This window comes from Octopus sinensis, linkage group LG27 (assembly GCF_006345805.1).
Source record: "Octopus sinensis linkage group LG27, ASM634580v1, whole genome shotgun sequence".
NCBI lineage: Eukaryota > Metazoa > Mollusca > Cephalopoda > Octopoda > Octopodidae > Octopus > Octopus sinensis.
In genome coordinates this window covers 1287924-1310423 of record NC_043023.1, presented here as the reverse complement: position 1 = coordinate 1310423, position 22500 = coordinate 1287924, and the positions used below count along the sequence as shown (strand labels likewise).

General features: G+C 40.3%; 1 protein-coding gene and 1 pseudogene across 1 annotated transcript in view; both read left to right on the top strand.

Moving 5' to 3' along the window:
* LOC115225473 (sperm-tail PG-rich repeat-containing protein 2-like) overlaps positions 1 to 22500 on the top strand; it is a 604424-nt gene that overhangs the window by 287031 nt on the left and 294893 nt on the right. The window lies entirely within an intron of this gene.
* On the top strand, positions 16385 to 16503 carry LOC115225522 (annotated as a pseudogene).

The window sequence follows — 22500 nt, the reverse complement described above, 5'->3', positions numbered from 1 at the left end:
CACATGGCCAAGTGGTTAGAGCAGCAGTCAGGTGTTCAAGGGATTGCTGGTTCAAATTTCAGACTGGGCTGTGTGTGTTTCTGAGTGAAACACCTAAGCTCCACGTGGTTCTGGCAGAAGGTAATAGCGAACTTCTGCTGACTCTTTCGCCACAACTTTCTCTGACCCTTTCCTCCTGCATCGAGCAGCTCACCTGAAACGGACTGGCGTCCCGTCCAGGTGGGGAACCTATACGCCATTGAAACTAGGAAAACTGGCCCTTATGAGCCAGGCATGGCTTGAGAAGGAAAAACACAACACCTGAAATATTGCAGAAATAGTATATTTTATCTTAATCTTTTTTCTATATTTTCATACTTACCTTCAGCAGCACTAGAATTTTTTGTGATATTTGGACTCTAATTGTTAAGGAAAACGATTAAACACAATTTTTATTTGGTATTTCTTGACAAAAAAAATGCACAGCTTCTGTGACATTAGCACGCATACACACATACAGAATACACACACATATAATAAATTTCTTGGCATGTCAGTCAACAGAAATACATGCCCACTATCTATGGGAGGTTTCATGCTCTCTAAGAAAAAAGAAATCTTTGACTTTTTGACGTTCACAATATTTTAATCATTTAGAAATATTTTTAACTGAATGTGATTTCAATGTAAGTTGTTTGTACAGAAAGTATTTATATTTTTGCTGTCTTTAAACAGACAATATTTTAATGTTTTTTTTCTTAGTTATTTTCAAGTTAAAGGTGATCTTTCGCTTATCATCCGGACTTTGTTGGTTTCCGTAAAAATTTATTTATTTATTTACTTTTGTTTCATAGTGAAAGAAAGGAGAAAGTGAAAGATGTATGTACATGTATATGAAATGGACATGTGTGTGTGTGTGTTAGTGTGTGTGTTTGTGTGTGTGTTTGTGCGTGTGTGTGTGTTTGTGTGTGTGTGTGTGAGTGTGTGTGAGTGTGTTTGTGTGTGTTTGTGTGTGTGTGTGTGTTTGTGTGTGTGAGTGTGTGTGAGTGTGTTTGTGTGTGTTTGTGTGTGTGTGTTAGTGTGTGTGTGTTTGTGTGTGTGTGTGTTTGTGTGTGTGTGTTTGTGCATGTGTGTGCGTGTGTGTGTGTGTGTGTGTGTTTGTGTGTGTGTGTTAGTGTGTGTGTGTGTGTTTGTGTGTGTGTGTTTGTGTGTGTGTGTTTGTGTGTGTGTGTGTGAAAGAGAGACAGGAAGAGAGAGAGAGAGAGAGGCAAAAAAGAGAGAAAGAGAGAGTGAAGGGGTGTGTTGTCATGTATATGTACATACATCAATACATATGTGTACATCTTTTTTGTATGCATGTGTGACTGTGAGAGTGCTTGAGTGAATGTGTATGTTCTCATGTATGTGTAAGTGGCACTCTCTCTCTCTCTCACACATCCATTTCATATACACGTTCATACATCTTTCATTTTCTCCTCTTTTTCACTTTAAAACAAAAATAAATAAATAAATTTTTTTACGGAAATTCGTGAACAAAACCAGCAGATCCGTATGACAGTTTTGAGACTCAAAGCAACAGTTTGCCCCAAGGGAATACCATTTAAAAAACATTTTTGGAGTGCATTCAATGTATCTCAACTCTAAAAATTTGGCTGCTATTTCTAGCACGCCCTGTTACCAAGTAACAGTTGTTTGTGATAAAGGACCCTAAATACCTGTTTTCTGGAGCCATGACTTCGATGTCACATTTGTTGAAAGCATGCAAAATAACCTGAAAAAGAAAAAAAAAAAACCCTCAAAACAAAACTCTGTTGCTAGGAAACTCAGACTTTCTAGGGGCCCCAATGGGTTGTGGGGAGTGTAGTACATATATATATATATATTAATAATGATATGACAACAAAAGAATGAATGAGACGTCGATATTATGTAAAATAGAGGAATTTATCTATAAATATAATGTGACAAGTAGTTGGGTGTCATAATAAAACTCAGAATTTCTGATACCGGGGCTGAAGTCTGCTCCAGCATCTCATCAGTTATTAAGACAAAACACTATGAAAAACACTGTTGAATAAAGGGAAATTACTCCAATAGGCGTGGTAAAGGTGATACTTCCTTCATAGGATCCACATATACACACACACGTACATGTACACACTCACATGTATGTATATATATCTATATACATACTCACACACGCATGTACATATACATACAAACACACATATACGTATATATGTGTCTACGCAAACACGCACATACACACACTTATATACTAATGCATGCATCTCTACCCTCGTATATGCATCTCTACATGCACACACACATGCATACGTGGCTATACAAAATATAGTTTATACGCATATGCATATGCATTCAACTCAGTTGTGCGCCTCTGTTTCACTTGTTCTTTGAGTTTTATTACATAAAGGTCATGAACTGCCTACCTTCAGTAATTACTGATGGCACATGCCTGATATCTATCTATCTATATATATATATATATATATATATATTTGTGTGTGTGTGTGTAATGACGAGAGACCGAGACCTCTGGAGATATGCTGTGACTGCGAAGACCCGACAAATAATGTGAGTTCATGGCTGTTTCCTGCAACAGCTTCACATAGAAGCCCCAGCCCATCGAAAGTGCCTTGGATCGCAGGATGGCCTGCTGTGCTTACCTTGGATCATTGGGCAACCTGCTTTGCTCGAGGAGACCTATTGAGTCTAATACATCAACATCAACATCAAAAAATCAAATGGAAATTGTAGTAGTGATACCTGTGCCGGTGGCACGTTAAAAGCACCATCTGTATGTGGCTGATGCCAGTGCTGCCTTGACTGGCTTCCATGCCGGTGGCACGTAAAAAGCACCAACCAATCGTGGCCATTGCCAGCCTCCTTTGACACCTGTGCCGGTGGCATGTAAAAAGCACCCACTACATTCACAGAGTGCTGGGCGTTAGGAAGGGTATTCAGCTGTAGAAACACTGCCTGATCAGACCAGAGCCTGGTGCAGCCTCCTGGCTTCCCAGACCCCAGTTGAACCGTCCAACCCATGCTAGCATGGAAAACGGACATTAAACGATGATGATAAGGAGGAGGATGATGATATGCACACACATAGTGCAAACATGCTATCTTTAAGATAACATGTTTTACATTGGTGTATTATCATTGTATCGTATATTCTGTAGTGAATATGCATCTGTATAGATATGGCATGCATGTGGGGAAAATGCTGGCAAGATGTGCAACCTGCATGAAGCCTGAATAATGTAAACTGTAAAATAGAGTAATAAGATGAAATACAATTATGTTAAGAGAACATGCATTTGTAAAGCATTTGAAAAATTACATGGTAATTTTGTGTCAATAAACTTTGTGATATATATAATGCATACACATACTGTAATGGATTTTTGATACAGTTGGTAGTCATTACTAAATACATTATCATCATAAATACTGTTATCCTATTTACATTTGAGATAAATTCACAGTATTGTCACTCTTTTGATTCAAAGCAAAGAAGTATATTATTTGTTTATATATATCATGCAGTTATGTAATTGAATATTACTACTTACAAAGTGTGGCAAAGCAAGCTGATATTTAGATATATAATAACAATGTAATTTTAGTATTAGGTTAAAGCAATGGGCTGACATTCACAACTGTGCATCACCAATTTAGTTTCTTCATAACTTCCAGATAAATGCATTTTTTTTTTACTGAAATTTTATACAAATATGATTCAGATGACATAAATTCTGATTATATCTGCATTTGTTGTAAAATAAAAAAATGTTTCCAGAGCAGTTTCAGAAAATACATGCAAATTTGTTTCTCATAACTTTGTGAGAAATAGGTTTTTTTGAATGAAAATTTCAACAAATACCTTTGAGAGTGTGTAGATTATGGTAATATTGGAATTTATTAAAGTACAAAACAGTGGTGGTGGACAAACACATACATGCACACACGAACACACACACACACACACACACACACACACACACACACATACACACACATATATATGGCAGGCTGTTTTTTAAGTTTATCTTTATCAAATCCACTCAAGGCTTTAGTCAACCCCAGGTTATAGTAGTAGAAGACACTTGCCCAAGGTGCCATGCTGTGGAACTAAACCCACAGCCATTTGGTTCGAAAGCAACCTTCTTACACACCTGTATCTCTCCTCTCTCTCTCTCTATATATATATATATCTCCCTCCTATCATTGTACACATCCACCCTCTTGATTCTTCCCACCCCCACCCCACATAATATCTGTTTCTTTATTACCCACAAGGGGCTAAACATAGAGGGGACAAACAAGGACAGACAAATGGATTAAGTCGATTACATTGACCTCAGTGCGTAACTGGTACTTAATTTATCAACCTCGAAAGGATGAAAGGTAAAGTCGACTTCGGCGGAATTTGAACTCAGAACGCAACGGCGGACAAAATACTGCTACGCATTTCGCCCAGCGTGCTAACGTTTCTGCCAGCTTGCCGCCTTCACCCCACATAATATCTTCTCCACAGACTCATCCTACGTACACACTTTTAACTCTTTCTTTTTTATTTCCTCCCTATGTTTTCCTAACAACAGGGTCTGAAAGACAGACAGTGTAATAGCACACCTTTGATGCAAGTCTGAGGAAATGCCTCTCCAATGCCTAAAACCACAAATATTAGATGATTTTTTCTTTTAGAATTTTCGCATAAACTGGCATTGCAAGTGGAAATAGTACAGAAACATTTGTAATTTACTGTCAAAGGTGTGTTAAAGAATTTTCTTTGTCCTCTTCTTTTACTTGTATATTTAATTAATATATATCTAATATATACACAGACATGCAGGAAGTAAATAGACACCTTTAATTTTCCAAATCTTTTATTTGATATGCAAAGTGAACAATTGAAATGTAACCGATAGGTAGCACTACATACTTTAGTATTTAGTTGACGTTCCCTTTGCAGTTTTTAATTCAGAAACTCTGTTTGGCATTGAACTATAATGAGCTTTGTGATTGTCTCATGTGGAATTTCTGCCCACTTTTCATGCAACAATCGAAACAATTCAGCTTTAGATTTAGGTTTCTGTCAAGTTTTTCGTATAGCTCTATCTAGTATGCTCCAAAGATTTTCAATTGGGTTCATGTTAGGCTATAGTAGATGGCACTTGCCTAAGTTGCCAAGCAGTGAAACTGAACCCAGAATCACATGGTTGGGAACCAAACAAGTGGGAGCTTTAAGTTCCTGGCTTTAAGAGTATCGTGTAAGTCCTGGTTGGACAACCAACCTTTTGAGGTCTTTTACAGGGCTGAAGGACTCCTGCAATAAGTGTGTGAATCTGAGAGGGGAATATGTTGAATAAAATCATAATTAACTGATCCTCCTCTATTTTCTTTTACCCAAAGCCAGGAACTTTTCAGCCCCACCTCGTGTATGTGTATGTGTGTGTATATGTGTATATATATATATATATCTGTATGTATGTATAATGATATCTGTATGTGTACATTGACAGCTGTGTGTGGTGTGGAAAATTAATGAACTGTGCCAAGTGTGACATGTTTCCTCCATTATTTTTGGCATAATAAATATTGGGTGGGGTGGGTGTTTGGGAAAGGGTTGTGCTATTGATAATAGTAGTAGTGGTGGTGCTGGTGGGGTGGTGAGGGTGGCGTTAGTAATGATTGCAGTGATTGTTTCATGAGATATGATGGTGGCAGAGGTTGTGGTTGTGGTGATGTTAGTGCTTGATGGTAGTGGTGGTGGTGGTGGTGGTGGTAGTGATGGTAGCGGTACTGAAGGTAGTTGTAGTAGTAGTGTTGGGGATGATGGTTGTAGTAGCAGTGAGGGTAGTAGTTGCAATAGTGATAGTTGTAGTAGTAGTAGTAGTGATGACGATATTAGTTGAGGTGGTAGTAGTAGTTGTAATTGTGGTGGTGGTAGTTTTTGTAGTAGTAGTAGTAGTAGTAGTAGTAGTAGTATTGCGGTCGTGGTGGTTGTAGTAGCAGTAGTAATTGTACTTGTAGTAGTAGTGATGATAGTTGTGGTGGTGGTGGTGGTGGTAAAGTGTTGTGATGATTATAATTGTAGGTGTGTGGGTGGTGATGGTGAAGGGAGGTGTTGTGTTGGTGGCGGTGGTGGTGGTGGTGGTGATGGTGTGTTGTAGCTGGAAGGTGAATGTGTGAGTGGTAGTGTCGGTGATTGTTGAGGTGTTGATGATTGTGATTTTGGTGGTGGTGGTCATAGTTGTGTTGAAATTGAGGGTGATGGTGGAAGAATATTTGGTTAAATGGATTAATCTCAGTACTTAGATTTTTCCCGCCTGGTACTTATTCTATCGGAACCCAGAACCATGTGGTTGGGAAGCAAGCTACTTACCACACAGCCACACACACACACATTACATATTTAGAGGGGGATTGAAAAGTAACTCTCTATTTTAAAATACTGATGAATTATTGTAGGAGTGCCGTGAGGCGGCGTAGGAGTGGCTGTATGGTAAGTAGGATTAGGAGTGGTTGTGTGGTAAGCAGCTTGTTTACCAACCACATGGTTCTGGGTTCAGTCCCACTGCATGGCACCTTGGGTAAGTGTCTTCTACTATAGCCTCAGAGGCCATATAGACCCTGGTTGAAAACCACTGGTGTGAATGAATGCCATGGTAATACAGATGAGTTGGGAGACAAACTAAGTGTAAGAGGAATCAGATGACATGTGTAAGGGAGATAACTGCGTCGGTACAGACATGTAATGAGTAGAGATGGGGACAGATGCCTAAAGATGTTTTAGATGCCAGGAAATGTGAGAGGGGATAAACCAAGGATGCTGCAGGTAGATGCGGGGAAAGTTGTTCGCAGGATGATGATGGGTGTTGACGACATGCTGTTTGGTGAAGACACACCTAACCAGTGCAGACATGGAGATGTGGATGTAAAAAAGTTGGTGGTGGTGGTGGTAGTGGTGGTGATGATGACAACGATGATGATGATTATAAATATGAAAATAAGATGACAGACATGATAGTGACGATGATGAGGATGATGATAATGTGAAATAAGATGATCATAACCATAGCGATGATGATGCTGACATTGACAACGATGATGATGATGGTGATGATGATAATGAAGAAAGTAATGATGACAATGATGAGGACGATGACTACATGAAATAAAACAATGATGCTGACCACAACTATGAATATAATGATGACAAGCATAATGGTGATGATGATGACAATGACGATAACGGCGATGATGAAGATGATAATGATGATGATAATGACAACTACGATGAACATGATGGCAACGATGATGATGATGATAGCTGTGTGAAATAAGATGATAGTAACACACTGATGATGACGATGATGAGATGCTGTATAGAGGTGGCCCATTGATGATGAAGAGGAGGAGGAAGAAGAGGAAGCAGAGGAAGGGAAGGAGTAGTAGGATGACGATGATGTTGATGAGAACAACAATGATGATGATAATCATGATAAGGCCAATAACAATAAGGAGGCGGTGAATGGGGAGGACAATTATGATGTTGAAGGGGACAACGATGAAGATGATGAGGGCAATGATGATGGCACTAGTGACAATCATGAAGATGATGATGATGAGGTATAGTTGGATGGTGATTACAATGTAAACAATGATGATGATCAGGGTTTAGACAATGACAGCAATAAAGATGACAATGTTGACGACGATGATGATGGCAATGTTGATGATGATGGTGAAGATGACAGTGTTGATGATGATGACAATGAAAATGACAATGTCGATGATGATGATGACAATGTCGATGATGATGGCAATGTTGATGATGATGGTGAAGATGACAATGTTGATGATGATGATGATGATGATGATGAAGATGACAATGTCGATGATGACGATGACAATGTTGATGATGATGATGACAATGATGATGGTGAAGATGACAATGATGATGATGATGATGATGGTGAAGATGACAATGATGATGATGATGATGATGACGATGATGATGATGAAGATGACAATGTCGATGATGACGATGACAATGATGATGATGATGATGATGACGATGATGATGATGAAGATGACAATGTCGATGATGATGATGACAATGATGATGGTGAAGATGACAATGATGATGATGATGATGATGACGATGATGATGATGAAGATGACAATGTCGATGATGACGATGACAATGATGATGATGATGAAGATGACGATGTTGACAATGGACAATCAGAGTAGTAATTGTGATGCTAACGTGTTGTCATGGTAACCATAGAGTTGTTGTGATGATGTTGATGTTGTGACGTCGATGCTGGAATGCCACGATGATAACGGCACAAGCGCCGCTGCCACCACCGATGGTTACTCTGATGGTGTGCGCATGAAGGGAGGCGGTGGTATGCACACGGAGGGAGCAGAGATGGGGTGGGGTGGGGTTTGGTGGTTCTCACTAATTGTCATTTTGCTTGAGGACGAAGTGAGAAACGGGGGGGTGAGGGTGGAGGAGGGTAGTGCACGATTAGAAGAAGGAAGAGGAAGAGGAGGAGGAGGAGTTGAGGATGAACATATGCTGGGATGCGAGAGGAGTGTCGGGTGGTGGGGTGGATGGAAATGATAGCAGTGGTGGTGGGCACTATATTACGAAGGGGGGAGGTAAGTTAAGTGGTCTGGAAGATGTCTGGCGATGGGGTGTGGGTTGATGGTGGGGTGGGGTGGAGTGCCGGTGTCTGCGGATGGGCAGGGTGGGGTGGTAGTGCGCAGGTGGGGCTGTAGGTATGAAGTGGAGGTGGGCCAGACTGGCATTTTTTGTTCTATTTTTTTGTGTTTTTTTTTGCGTTGGATGGTATTGGGTTCCACAGTGTGATCAAGAATGTCTCCCCGACCCCCCTTGATGCTCACTCCCGCCACCCCTTTACCTATTTCTGCTATGTTAGTACTACTACTACGACCACCACCGCTACTGTCACCATCATTACAACTACCACCTGCACCACATCGAACAACACCACTACCACCTATACCACTGCCAATGTTACAACCACCACCACCACCACTACCATTACTACCTTTATCACTACTACCACTTCCCCCACTGCTACTATCACTATTACTACAGCCATCATTACCACCACCATCACCACCACCACCAACATCATTGCCACTACTACCACCATCACTGCCAACACCATTATCTCCACCACCATCATCACAGCCACCACCACCAACACTACCACCATTATCAGCACAAGCCCCACCACTATCATACCATCACTACCATTTCTGTTACCATTACCGTGTCACCATCACGATCACCACTGCATCCACCATTACTACCATGACCACCACAACTATCATTACCATCACCACTACCACCACTGGCATCTGCAACATCACCAGCAACACCTTCACCTCAATCCCCATCACCACCTCCAGACACCTTCACCATCAGCAACATCATCACCACCACCACCACAACCAGTACTACAACCACTGTCACCACCGCTATCATCGTCATCACCACCACCATTTTCACTATCACCTCCATCAACTTCAACACCATGGCTCACCACCACCACTGCCACTACCACCACCACCACCACCACTACCACCAACACCACCACCACCTTCAGAAACCATTACCAGCATCAGCATCAACAATGACTTCATGTCCCCCACCATCACTACAACCACCACACCACTACCCCTGTAACAGCTATAACCACTAATTCTAGCAACTATACTACACATTATGTAATGTAGTTCTATATACACTGTGTGAATATAAGTTGGGATGGTCACAACTGGAACGTATTTCATCATAGATTTATGGGACCAAAACTGCCCTGGGACTAAACAATGACAACTGTAGCTATTAATACTAATGAGTATATTAGTGAGTATATCTGTGTGTGTGGGGGGGATGCTTTTGTGTTTGTGTTCCCCCCCCATTTGACAACCTGTGTTGGTTTGCTTACATCCCTGTAATATAGCAGTTCAGCTGAAGACACCATAGAATAAATACTAAACTTTAAAATGAGTTCTGGTGTCGATTTGTTTGACTGAGCAATTCAAGGTGGTGCCCCAGCATGGCCAGACTTCAATGACTAACAGGTAAAAGATGGAATCTTTAGCCTTACTTGTACACTTCTGTATGCAAGTATGAACATGTGTGTGTGTGTGTGTGTGTGGATTTTCCTTATATATTAAAAACACCCATGTTGGTGCCAGGTCAAATGCACCTTGTCCATTCTGTAAAGTGGTTGGCATTTAGGAAGGGCATCCAGCTGTAGAAACCATTCCAAAGCAAACCTCACTGGTGCTGATGCCGAGTGAAAAGCACCCGGTCCTTTCTGTAAAGTGGTTGGCATTAGGAAGGGTATCCAGCTGTAGAAATCATTCCAAAGCAAACCTCACTGGTGCTGATGCCGAGTGAAAATCACCCGGTCCTTTCTGTAAAGTGGTTGGCATTAGGAAGGGCATCCAGCTGTAGAAATCATTCCAAAGCAGACTGGTGCCGGGTGAAAAGCACCCGGTCCTTTCTGTAAAGAGGTTGGCATTTAGGAAGGGCATCCAGCTGTAGAAACCATTGCAAAGCAGACCTCACTGGTGCTGGGTGAAAAGCACTTGGTCCATTCTGTAAAGTGGTTGGCATTAGGAAGGGCATCCATCTGTAGAAACCATTGCAAAGCAGACACCGCTGGTGCTGGGTGAAAAGCATCCGGTCCTTTCTGTAAACTGGTTGGCATTAGGAAGGTCATCCAGCTGTAGAAACCATGCTTAAACATAGTAGAACAGGTGCCTGGTGCAGCTTTCTGGCTCACCAGCTCCTGTCAAACTGTCCAACCCATACCAGCATAGAAAACAGATGTTGAATGACAGCAATGATGATTATCGATCAGTGAGCTTGACCAAAAGTGACCATCTCTTCTGATGATATCAGGCCACCAGGAAAACTACAAATAGTAATGCTGATGGTCAGTTTGACCAGAAAGAAGTGACCATGTTTGTTGAAAGAAGTGAATGAGAATTTGGTGTGGTGGTGGTGGTGGTGGTGGTGGTGGTGGCAGTGGTGGTGGTGGTGGTGGTGGCAGTGGTGGTAATATCACTTAAGCATTTGTATGCGTATCTGCTTTTCTCCATGTGTATGTGCATGCGTGTGTGTTCTTTATATACTAATGGTCATTAGCTTGACCAAAAGTGACCGATGCTTTCTGATTACATAACAGGCTACCAATAAAATGACAATTAGTCTTAATGGTACATTTGTATCTGTGTGTGTGTTTATGTTTGTGTGTATTTGTGTATGTGTATGTATAGATTATTGAATATATGTGTGTGTGTGTGTGTCTGTATACAAATATCTGTATATATATATATAATATATATATATATACACACACATATATATGTGTGTATATGTGTATATATATATATATATATAGATGTGTGTGTGTATGTGTATATATACATGTGTGTATGTGTATATATATATAGAGAGATTTACATATATATGTGTGTTTATGAATCTGTGTTATGTGTATATATATATATATATATAATATATATATATATATACACACAGACATGCATACACACACACATATATGTGTGTATTTGTGATTGTGTTTGTGTTCAGGCGCCCAATGCTTGATGACCAGTATTGGTTTGTTTACAACCCCATATGTTTCTTGATTGTGGGCGTGAGGTGGCAGTGTTGATGGTCATTTTGGCCACTTAGAAGTGACCGATAGATATGTGGTGGCAGTATTGCTCATTAGTTTGTCCACATATTTGCCTTTCTGCATGTGTATGTGAGTGTGTGTTCTTTATTTTGTAGCGGTCAGTTTGCTTGAGCATTAGTGTCCATGGATTTGCTGGACTTAAAAATCAATCAAGATTTAATTAGGGGATTTTTTCTCTCTCTTTGCAGCTCCTTTTTCTTTTTATCTTTTATCTCCATGTGTCGGTCAGTTTGACCAGACGAAACTGACTGCAATGGCGATGGTATTAGTGGTGGTGGGGATGACGATTATGGTGTTAGCGTTGGTACTGCTGGTGGTGTGGCTGTTAATGGTAATAGAATTGATATTGCTGTTGGTCAGTTTGACCACAGTGACTTTGGTGATGGTGGTGGTGGTGGTGGTGGTGGTTATATTGGTGTTGTGGTGACAGTAGTGTTAAAGTTAATGTTGTTGTTGCTAATATTAAAGACATTGTCTGAGGTGGTGAAATGTTAGAATCATTAATGTGCCAGGCAAAATGCTTATCAATATTTTATCCGTCTTTACATTCTGAGCTCAAATTCCACCGAGGTCAGCTTTGCCTTTCATCTTTTTGGGGTCGATAAATCAAGTACCAGTTGATTACTGGGGGTCGATGTTATCGACTGTCCCCCTCTCCACAAAATCCAGGCCTTGTACCTATGGTAGAAAGGATTATTATTATTATTATTATTATATTATTATTATTATTATTATTATTATTGGGTGAGAGAGCAATGCATGCCATCAAAGTGAAACTGGGGTAAAATACATGAAGCCCAGTATACCCATCATGACTACCCATCTGATAAGGGTACACTAGGCACATGCATCACAACCATATGTGCGCGATATGGTGATCTCATATCTAGATAAACAGCAAATGACCTTGCAGGTGGGGCCCAGTTAGAATTTTCTTCTGGTCAAGTAACCCATCCCGTTCAAAAGGTCCCTGAATATGAGTTGTTTAAGGATGTTGAACGAAACACCCATGTTTTTAGAGGTGAATTATTCCAAACCCCAAAGAATCCCTCTCAACACATGGCTATGATGCTCCCCCACTATTTCTGCTCGTGATCAGAGATGCACATATCGTCAGCCACTAAGGGACATGCTCAACTGGTTAAGGTCAAACAACTGACAAGCAAATCTGTGGTATTGAGCAGAATATTTGCTGTAGCCCATCTTTTATACCAAAGACAAAACAATGTACCTGCTAAGTCATTGTCTCTGTTTTGCTGCTCTCGCATCAGACATCCACTCCTCTTCTGTCTGGTGGTGGTGGTGGTGGTGGTGTGTGGTAATTCTTATATTGTCAGTGGTCAGTTTGAGCAGAGAGTAGTGTGGTTTTATATTGATGGTCAGTTTGACCACATGAGAGACATTACTCTTAGTAGCCAGTTTCTATCTCCCAAGCATGGAGATAGTGTAGATGTTAGTATTGGCATCAGTTTGACCTGAGGGAAGTGACCAATAAGTTGAATCACGGTGTTGTTGACCAAATAGAAGTGACCAGTAATTAGATGATATTGGTACTACTGACGGGCATTTTGGACATGTAAAATTGACCAATATATTGATGGTAGGGATGGTGGTGATAAAATTGTTATTGGTCGGTTTGACCACAGAGTAGAAACCAATAATTTTATGGTTGTACTGATGGTCATCTTGGACACATAAAACTAACCAATATATTGATAATGAGGAATATGTTGATCCTAGTGGTGTTGGTTAGTTTGACCACTGAGAAGCAACCATTTATTTGGTAATGGCACTATTTTCAATTGGTAGTGTTGCTGGTTACTCTGGCCATAGAGAAGTCACCAATAATTCGGTAATGGTTATAATACTCTCTGTGATGTTAGTGGTCAGTTCGGCCTCATCCATGGTGTTCGTGGTCAGCTTTTACATCATATTTTGTGTAGGTGGTCCAACTAACCATTAGTGCTACCAGTTCATATCAGACTGACCACTATCAATACCATCAATAATACCACCACCATTACCACTGTGACTGACCATTGTCTGGTCAACTGTCATCACTGCCATTGTTGTTGTTGCTATTAGTGACCCCATCATCACCATCAGTATAAATACAATCACTATAGCTACAGTTGCTGCCACCACTACCGCCACCATCATCATCATCATCATCATCATCATCATCACCACTACTATCATCACCAAAATCATCTTCACCATCATCATCATTATCATCACTGCCATCATTCTTACCACCATCACCACTGTCAACATCATCATCATCATCATCATTATTGCTACCACCTTCGTCAGCATCACCACCACCACCAATTCCACCACTACCACTGTCAACAACAATACATCCTCTACCACTGTCAGTACCACTACCACCACCACTACTACCACTACCACCACTACAATTACTACCACTTCCAGTGCAGCCACTACTACCAACACCAGTACAACTACCACCACCACTACAACTGTCACCACTACTACAACTACCACCATTACTACAACTACCACCATTACTACAACTACCACCACCACTACAACTACCACCAGTACTACCATCTCTACTACCACTATTACCACCATCATTATAACTACCACCGCTGGTACCATTACCACCAATACCATCACAACCAGCACAACTATCATCTTTACAGCAACCACATCTACTACTACCACCAAGACAACCATTACCACCATATACACTACCACCAACACTACAACTGTAACCACTACTACAACTACCACCACCACTACAACTACCACCACCACTACAACTACCACCATTACTACCATCTCTACTACCACTATTACCACCATCATTATAACTACCACCGCTGGTACCATTACCACCAATACCATCACAACCAGCACAACTATCATCTTTACAGCAACCACATCTACTACTACCACCAAGACAACCATTACCACCATATACACTACCACCCCAACAAATCACTACCACCAACACTACAACTGTAACCACTACTACAACTACCACCACCACTACAACTACCACCACCACTACAACTACCACCATTACTACCATCTCTACTACCACTATTACCACCATCATTATAACTACCACCGCTGGTACCATTACCACCAATACCATCACAACCAGCACAACTATCATCTTTACAGCAACCACATCTCCTACCACTACCACCAAGACAACCATTACCACCATATACACTACCACCCCAACAAATCACTACCACTAACACTACAACCATAACCACTGCCAGCAGCGTCGTCCCAACCCCACCATGACCATCACTCGAGGCTACATCAATTAATTATACATTGTGACTAATTCTCTCAAGTAAATTGATTTCGTCGCTTTTGCTTGGCTGTGTCATATAATTGTTTCTGTCTGTCTGTCTGTCTTTATGTATGTATGCCTGTATGACTGTCTGTCTGTATATATATATATATATATATATATATATATATGTATGTGTTTATATACATGTATGTCTATCTCTCTGTCTCTCTGTGTGTAGGTGTGTATGTATGTATGTACGTATGAATGGATGTATGTATGCATATATATATAATATATTAATAAATAAAACATATGCATCTATAAAAACATATATGTACGTACCTACCTCTACATGTATATATACACGCATATATGAGTACAGGATACCAAAAAAACTTCGAACACAATGAGAAACGAAAACATAGATACAAAACCAAGGAACTGGACATTTCTTTTAAACAACAAAAAAATAGAGTACAGGACAAATAACACAAGGAAAATCCCCTTCTTCAGTCGCCATGGTTTCATCTACTCTACGTTTCGAAGGTGAAGGCGAGACGTATCTTCTATAAGAAACTTTCCTTCCTGCGAAAAGCAAATCAAAATAAAATTTGAGATCTTTTTGCAGAGGGGTAAAAATGGTGACAAAAACAGGACAGTACAAGATATAAGCAGTAAAAGACAGGACAAGGAAAATAACAAGACAAGAAGGGCTGTTAACACCGAATGAAAAAAAGTATTACGAACGCTAATTTCTGTGAACGGCAAGTGAAGCAGAGAGAATGCCGTCCACACCTCAAGAAGGTCAGGCTAGAAAAGACAGTAGCGGAGCTCTCATCACGGGTCAATGACGGGAGGGAGGAGGAGGAGCAAGAGAAAGGGAGAGAAGAAAGGGGAATGGTTGTGAGGAAACCATGAAGAATATATATATATATATATTTATATATGTTTGTATATATGTATATATATATGTGTGTGTGTATGTATGCATATGTGTCTAAAATTCTTCAAGGTAGTGCCCCAGCATGGCCACATTCTGATGACTGATATAAGCATGGTTGTATGGTAAGAAGCTTGCTTACCAACCACATGGTTCCGGGTTCAGTCCCACTGCGAAGCACCTTGGGCAAGTGTCTTCTACTATAGCCCCTGGCCGACCAAAGCCTTGTGAATGGATCTGGTAGAAGGAAACTGAAAGAAGCCCATTGAGTATATGTGTGTGTGTGTGTGTCTGTGTGTTGGTGTGTGTGTGTATAAACGTGTTTATGATTAAATTGATATTAAACAAAAATAATTAAAATTTTTTAAAAATAAAAATTAATAAAAACAAATATATATTTACGGCCATATCACATTCAAAACACCGGTTCTCGTCCGATCACTGAAGTTAAGCAAAATCGTGCCTAGTTAGTACTTAGATGGGTGACCGCTTGGGAAACCTAGGTGCTGTAAATATCTTTCTGTCTTGTCCCCGTCACTTAGCGGCTCGGCAAAAGAGACCGATAGAAGAAGTACTGGGCTTACAAAAGAATAAGTCCCAGGGTCGATTTGTTCGACTAACGGTGGTGCTCCAGCATGGCCACAGTCAAATGACTGAAGCAAGTAAAAGAGTAAAGAGTAAAAAAAGAGTATATATATATATATATATATATATATATATATATGTGTGTGTGTGTGTGTGTATATATATATGTGTGTGTATCATTGTGCCTGTTTGTCCCCCCAGCACCACTTGACAAGTATTGTTAGTGTGTTTATGTCCCCATAACTTAGTGGTTCAGCAAATGGGACCTATAAGATAAGTACTAGGCTTTAAGAAATTAAGTCCTGTGGTCGATTTGTTCAACTGCATGGCTGCAGAGTCAAATGAATTACAAATATTATTTTAAGCATTTTCTTAAACAAGGGAGACTACTCTCTACCTATTCCATATTTATTTTACTATCTCTTCAGCAAAGTATGGTTTGTAGAGGGTTTCACTGTTCTGGGACGAAACAGCAACTATAACCTCTAATAGTATTCTATACATTTGATCATGTAGTCCTAGATACACAATCTCTGAATAAAAGATGGGATGGTCACAGCTTAAACTTCTTTGACCATAGGCCTGCAGGTTGATATCTGGCCTGGAGCTAAATGACAACTATAGCCAATGATACTAACTACTATACTGTACACTGGATAATGTAATCCCAGATACACTATGCCTGAATTAAAGCTGGGATGGTTACAGCAGGAACATCTCCAATTATTGGTCTGTTGGATCAGGACTTATATGGGCTTTCCACACATGACCATCCCACATTTTATTTATTCATATTGTATCTAGGATTATTTCTATTTATTTATGCGCTCTTTTCAAGCCTAGCCAGGCTCATGGGCCCGGTTTCCCGGTTTCTGTGGCGTATGTGTTCCCCCCAGCTGGACGGGACACCAGTCCATCGCAGCATTACTCAAGAAACAGGAAGAAAGAGTGAGAGAAAGTTGGGGCAAAAGAGTACAACAGGGGTCGCCACCATCCCCTGCCAGAGCCTCATGGGGCTTTTAGGTGTTTTTGCTCAATAAACACACACAACCCCCGGTCTGGGAATTGAAACCGCGATCCTCCGACCACGAGTCCGCTGCCCTAACCATTGAGCCATTGCGCCTCCACTGCACCCTTTTAAAACCTAGCCAGGCTCATGGGCCCGGTTTCCCGGTTTCTATGGCGTATGTGTTCTCCCCAGCTGGACGGGACACCAGTCCATCGCAGCGTTACTCAAGAAACAGGAAGAAAGTGAGAGAAAGTTGGGGCAAAAGAGTACAACAGGGGTCGCCACCACCCCCTGCCAGAGCCTCATGGAGCTTTAGGTGTTTTCGCTCAATAAACACACACAATGCCCAGTCTTGGAATCGAAACCGCGATCCTCCGACCGCAAATCCGCTGCCCTAACCACTGGGCCATTGCGCCTCCACGTATCTAGGATTACATTATCTTATCACAATAGTTGGTATTAATGTCTATATTTGTTGTTCTGTCCTGATGTGGCAGACCTATGATCAAAGATGTCCCTGCTGTGATCATCCCATCTTCTATTTAGACATAGTATATTTAGAACTATATTAATGTAATATCAATTCCCACTTAAACATGGATAGAACAAATTATACTGTGGTAGATACCCTGAGAGAAACTCTCATTGCTTTGTGGTACAAAATGCACTCTTGTTTATATCACTAGCACTGAGACCACCTGATCCCATGATTTCAACCTCCCTTGATCTCATCAATGATGGATGCTCAACTACTAAAAGTAGCAGTGATTCACTTCCCTACCAGTGACATACAGAGAAACAGTGCCAGAACAGATGCCAGTCTCAGGATTAGCCAGTGAGCTTGTTAAGAAATACATATTTGTGACAGAGGCAGTATTAATACCATGATGTTCTGTGGGAACAAACTATACTGTGGTAGATACTCTGAGAGAAGCTCTCATATGGGCTTTTTGGTGCAAAATCTACTCTTGTTTATATCACTAGTGGGGACATAAATCTTACCATCTCCAGCACCAAGATCACCAGATAACATGGTTTCGACCTTCCTTGGCCTTGTCAGTGATAGACACTCAACCACTAGTGGTGGCTAGAGATGTATAATATACTAGCAATATCGCCCAGCGTTGCTCGGGTTTGTAAGGGAAATAACTATATAAGCATTTTTAGAGAGTTATAGCCAAAAAATAGCAAAAAACTGCATTAAAAATGGAAAAAAAATTATGGTAAATTTTTTTTTAAATCGTTGACTCATTGTAGACATTTTTAGAGAGTTACTTCCCTTATATAATAGCGAAAAAATGCATTAAAATGGAAAAAAATGATAGTAAATTTTTTTTTAAATCATAGACTCATCGTAGACGCGTGCTAATACCCAGAAGGGCTTGATATGAATCACGACTATAAGATACCCGGTTTTGGTTAAACTGCACCGCAAAATGTGGGAGTAGTTAGGAATCTAAATCGTAGGAGACAGACAGACACACAACCTCTCTTTTATATATAAAGATTTAGCAAAGTTCTTGATGTGAAATCATGTGTTGAGACAGATATTGTATTTCGGGGTAGTCATTTTTATTTTTTGCCAAATAAGAACAGAATGTAGTAAGTGGAGCAAGAACACAGATGAAAACGAAAAGTGTTACTGAAGAGGTCACAGATGTGTGACAAAAGATTTCCGGACAATGGACATGAGTAAAAATAATAAAATGAGAAGCAGTGGTTGGTGACACACACCCACGCACTCTCATATATATTATATATATATATATATATTGATGGGCTTCTTTCCGTTTCTGTCTACGCAAATCCGCTGAGAAGGCTTTTGTCAGCCCAAGACTGTAACAAGGACTCACTTGCCTAAGGTATCAACACAGAGGGACTGAACCCAGAACCATGTGGTTGGAAAGCAAGTTTTTTACCACATGGCCTCGCTTGCACCTATACACAAGGCAACAAAAATCACAACAGTATTAACACCACTGATACTACCACCAACACCACAATCAAAACTGCTAGCATCATCATCATGAACACCATTTTTTTAGCTGCAACACTGCCACCATCTTAACCACTGTCATCACCACCACCAATACCATTACAACTAGTACAATCCACATGGCCACCACTACTACCAACTCTACTACAAGCACTATCACCAGAACCATCACAACTCCTCTAACAATAATGCTACTCCTACTATCACCAATACCACCTCCACTATCACTGCTACTACTACTATACTGACCACCACTACTAACAATGATAGCACCACCTTGATACTATCACAACACCTTTCCACTATCACCGATACTATCCTACAAGCAGAATTATCATCACCACTGTCACTATCACCAATACTGCAACCACAAATACTACTGTTACTAATAACACCACCACAACCATTACTAAGACAACCTCCACCATCCCCACCACTGACCTTCTGTTCCACTACTACCACGACAAACACCAATGCCAGTACAGATATCAACATGGCCACTACTACAACCAATACAATCTATGTCACCACCACCATCACAATCATGATCACTGCCACCATAACTACCACCACCACCACAACCATTACTATCACCACCATAAATACCACCACGACAACTATTACTGCCACCAACACACACAACCACCACCATCACCACTGTACCACCACCCACTACCACCACAACTACCACAGCTACATCTATCACCACCACAGCCACTATGGCTGCCACCACTGCTGCGACAACTATAATAACAACCACCACAACGACAACCACTACCACCACCACCAGCACCACAACTACCACCCCTACTACAAAAAGGTATTACCTACTTAAGACACAAATCACTGGTTAGGCTAACATCGTTCCTGGGTCTCTAACCTGTTATTTTCTTGTCCCCTAATTTTTTTAGGGATTTTTCAGAATGTGCTCCTTCTCCCTCTGCCATAACCCTACAATTTAGGGTCCACTTACTGCAGATAGTTCCCCTATATATGATATACCATTGTGTCTGTGTGTGTGTGTGTGTGGAGGGGTGTATAGCTGTGTGGATGGGTGTGTGGGTGTATGTTAGTGTTTTGGTGCGTATATATGCGGGTATATATATATATATATATACATGCATATATATATATATATGTGTGTGTGTGTGTGTATACACACACATACACGCAATAATGTGTGTGTATTATATATATACACACATGTAAATATACACACAAGAACACGTGTGTATATACATGCATGTATGTATGTTTGTGTGTGTGCATATATATATATGTGCATCTGTGTATATATGCATATATATATATATATATATATTATATATATATTTACATGTATGTATGTTTGTATATATATAAATGTGTGTGTGTGTGTGTGTATATATATGTATGTATTTTGTGTGCATATATACTTGATACATATGTGTGTGTGTGTATATATATATATGTATGTTCATGTATGTTTGTGTGTGTTTGTATATATATATATATATATGTGTGTGTGTATATATACGTATATAATTTGTGTGTGTCTCTGTGTGTGTTTGTGTATGTATTCTGGTGTATGTGTATGCAAGGGGATTGTGCGTGCACCCTTCAATTATTTCCTACGGAAGAGGGATTTTATGAAATGGGATCTAACTGCATCGGGGAGTATTAGGGGGGTATGAGGGAGTTGTTTAAGTACACGCTGCGGTTTTACTCTGGGGGCAATTGACAAGATCAGGGGTTGGTAGGGGACATTAGAAAAGACTATATATATATATATATATATATATACATAGGTAGATGGTTTTATATAGTTAGATGGATGGATAGGTAGGTAGAGAGAGAGATGCAGAGAGGAAGAAGGTTTGGATTCTTGTGTGTTTGAGAGGGACAGGTGTATGTAGGCATAAACTTATGTATCTGTTTATGCCTATGCTATTGTATGAGTATCTAAAATGTGTGTTTATATATATATATATATATATATATATATGTGTGTGTGTGTGTGTGTGTGTGTGTGTGTGTGTGTGTGTGTGTGTGTGTTGGTGCAGGAGTGGCTATGTGGTAAGTAGCTTGCTTACCAGTCACTTGGTTCCGGGTTCATTCCCACTGCATGGCAACTTGGGCAAGTGTCTTCTACTATAGCCTCGGGCCAACCAAAGCCTTGTGAGTGGATTTGGTAGACGGAAACTGAAAGAAGCCCGTTGTATAGTTGTATATATATATGTATGTTTGTGTATATGTGTTTATCCCCCCAACATCGCTTGACATGTCCCTGTAACTTAGCAGTTCAGCAAAAGAGACCGATAGAATAAGTAAGTACTAGGCTTACAAAGAATAAGTCCTGGGGTCGATTTGCTTGACTAAAGGTGGTGCTCCAGCATGGTCACAGTCAAATGACTGAAAAAAGTAAAAGAGTAATATTTCACCCATTGCTTTGTTCTGAGTTCAAATTCCACTGAGGTCAACTTTTCCTGTCATCCTTTCAGGGTTATAAATTAAGTACCACTGAAACACTAGGATCGATGTAATCAACTAGTCCCCTCCCCAAAAATTTCAGGCCTTGTGCCTTTAGTAGAAAGGAGTATTAATATTATTATTATTATCATTATTTTTTAAGTTGGCGAGATGGCAGAATCAATAGCAAAATGCTTAGCAACATTTTGTTCATCTTCACGTTGTGAGTTCAAGTTCTGTCAAGGTCACCATTGACTTACATCTTTTCATGTTCAATAAAATATGAGGTTTAATTGTTTAAAGGTTTTAGCTTCCTTCAAAACTGCGGTCATGCTGGGGCACCACTGTTCACTGGGCTACACCATTATTTGAGACATCCTCTGTTATGTGGCATTTGGTCAGTGAGGGAGTTTGAAGCCACTGCTCTCATCTGTGCTTCCTGCTGTGGGGTAGGCTCATCTGGAACCATTGACA